Below are 2,500 nucleotides of genomic sequence, written 5' to 3'. Positions count from 1 at the left end.
TCGCGCTGTGCGCCGGGTGCAAGATAGGAATTATACATGCGTCGGTGACAATGTCAATTGCGCTGGGTGCAAGATAGGGCCCTAAGTGTTTCATAGGCTAACGTTAAAAAAGAGCTAGCTAGTCAATGTCTAACATAACCGTGTCCTTGCTAACCAATGTCATGGGGTCATATATTTGTTGGTTTGAAACGCGTTTCGCTGGTTTGTGAATTATGAAACTAATCTAACTCCATAAGAGTCTGAGTTAGGTGTGTGTGTGTGCAGGGTGCGATTTGTCCAAAAACCAGAGGGGGGGATGTTTTTTTTTTTTTTATCATGAAAAAAAAAACCAAGCAATACATAGGCCTAATTCTCTTTATGCATCATATATGTCTATGATATGATAATCGCTGCTAGACGCTCAATTATTGTGCTCCCTCTCATTCACGTTGATATACTGAAACCGAAATTGAAAGTGAAACGCAACTGTTTTGGACAGAACTCGCTAATTCAGTGAACAAATAGGCTATTTTCATATTCATTGTACAGTAAGGAAAGCCACCGAGTTCTGAGAATGCCGACAGTTCGGGTAAGGTGAACGTTAGTGTCAGCGATGTAAGCAAGTGTAAGAAAACGCTGTCACAACCTGTCTGTTTTTCTTTGTTTTTTTAATAATTGAGGGTTATCCCCCCCATGTATGAAATTCATCCAGCTGAGGTGGGGATGTAAAAACCAGAGGGGGGGTAAATCCCCCCCATCCCCCCCGGCAAATCGCACCCTGTGTGTGTGTGTGTAAGTGTGTGTGTGTGTGTGTGTGTGTGTGTGTGTGTGTGTGTTTGTGTGTGTGTGTGTGTGTGTGTGTGTGTGTGTCTGTGTCTGTGTGTGTGTGTGTGTGTCTGTGTGTGTGTGTGTGTGTGTGTGTGTGTGTGTCTGTGTCTGTGTGTGTGTGTGTGTCTGTGTGTGTGTGTGTGTGTGTGTGTGTGTGTGTCTGTGTCTGTGTGTGTGTGTGTGTCTGTGTGTGTGTGTGTGTGTGTGTGTGTGTGTGTGTGTGTGTGTGTGTGTGTGTCTCCAGAACAAAAGAGCCGAAACAAGTTTCTGGGAAGAAAACTATTGGTCTGAGTGAGGTGTGTGTGTGTGTGTGTGTGTCTGAGACAGGTGTGTGTGTGTGTGTGTGTGTGTGTGTGTGTGTGTGTGTGTGTGTGTGTGTGTGTGTGTGTGTGTGTGTGTGTGTGTGTGTGTGTGTGTGTGTGTGTGTCCCAGACAGGGGCTCTAACTGACACGGGTCTTGTCTGGTGTGAATCAGATGAAGATTGAGCAGCTCTCACTGGAGGCTCAGATAAGATGCAGGCTTATTGATTCACTAAGTGTCACATTACACTAGGCTTGTTTGGAGGTGTGTGTGTGTGTGTGTGTGTGTGTGTGTGTGTGTGTGTGTGTGTGTGTGTGTGTGTGTGTGTGTGTGTGTGTGTGTGTGTGTGTGTGAGTGTGTGTATGTTTGTGTGTTGCAGACTTACCTGACAGTTAATTAACACACACCGTCTGTCCTGTGAATGAGCAGGACTGTGGTTAACTAGCATGAACAGCATCCTGTGGGGTGTGTGTGTGTGTTTTTGAGTGAGGTGTGTGTGTGTGTGTGTGTTTGTGTAGCATGATCAGCATCCTGGAGGATAGAAATCCTTGTCTGGCAGAAACAGTAGAGCATTCAATTCATCAAAGAATCAAGAATTCATTATCTGAAAAAAGTCTAATTATAATCAACTGCAATATGTTACCAGCATTCTCTAGAACAATAGTGTGTGTGTGTCTGTGTGAGTGTGTGTGTTAGTGTATGTGTGTGTGTGTGTCTCCAGAACAAAATAGCAGAGACAAGTTTCTGGGAGGAAAACTATTGGTCCAAAGTAAACAAGTGTTTAATATGGTGTAAAATATGGACTTAAAATATACATAAACAGAAATACATGCATAAAGTGCATCCAAATCACCATGACGATGCTGTGACCATGACAACACTGCCTCATCCAGTAGCTTATCTCTCTGCCTCCACAGCATCTGCATTAGACCCCTCACTCACATGTGTATCAGCACAGAGAGAGAGAGTCCCACAGATATCTGCTTTGCCCCCCTCAGAGCTGAGGGGAACCTCGGGAACAATAGGAACGGTTAACTAGTATGTATTTCCGGTTATAATACTTTAACTTTGATAGGGACCGGATGTTGTACCTGTGAAGTTACTCTGTACTTGTACCGGTGAACATGAAGTTGAACCAGTAAATTGAGTTGAGGAAACACAGTGATTTCGGTAACCATGGAAACCACATGACACAGCAGAAGAGGAGATGGTCACCTAAAGAAGAGTAAGGCCTGATGCACGGAAGCACTCGGTCAGTGCAGGCGAACTCAGAGCTGTGGTCGGAAAGCCAGACATGAAAGCAGAGGGGAGATCCTGCTGCCGGAGGTTATAGGCATCTCTCTGTTCCTCGAGCCTGTTAGCACTGGCCTTTGTACCTGGTTAGTATCTGTA

Source organism: Sprattus sprattus, assembly GCF_963457725.1.
Source record: "Sprattus sprattus genome assembly, chromosome: 2".
Taxonomy (NCBI): Eukaryota; Metazoa; Chordata; class Actinopteri; order Clupeiformes; family Clupeidae; genus Sprattus; species Sprattus sprattus.
The sequence above is the reverse complement of the archived record's forward strand: the minus strand, read 5'-3'. Positions refer to the sequence as shown.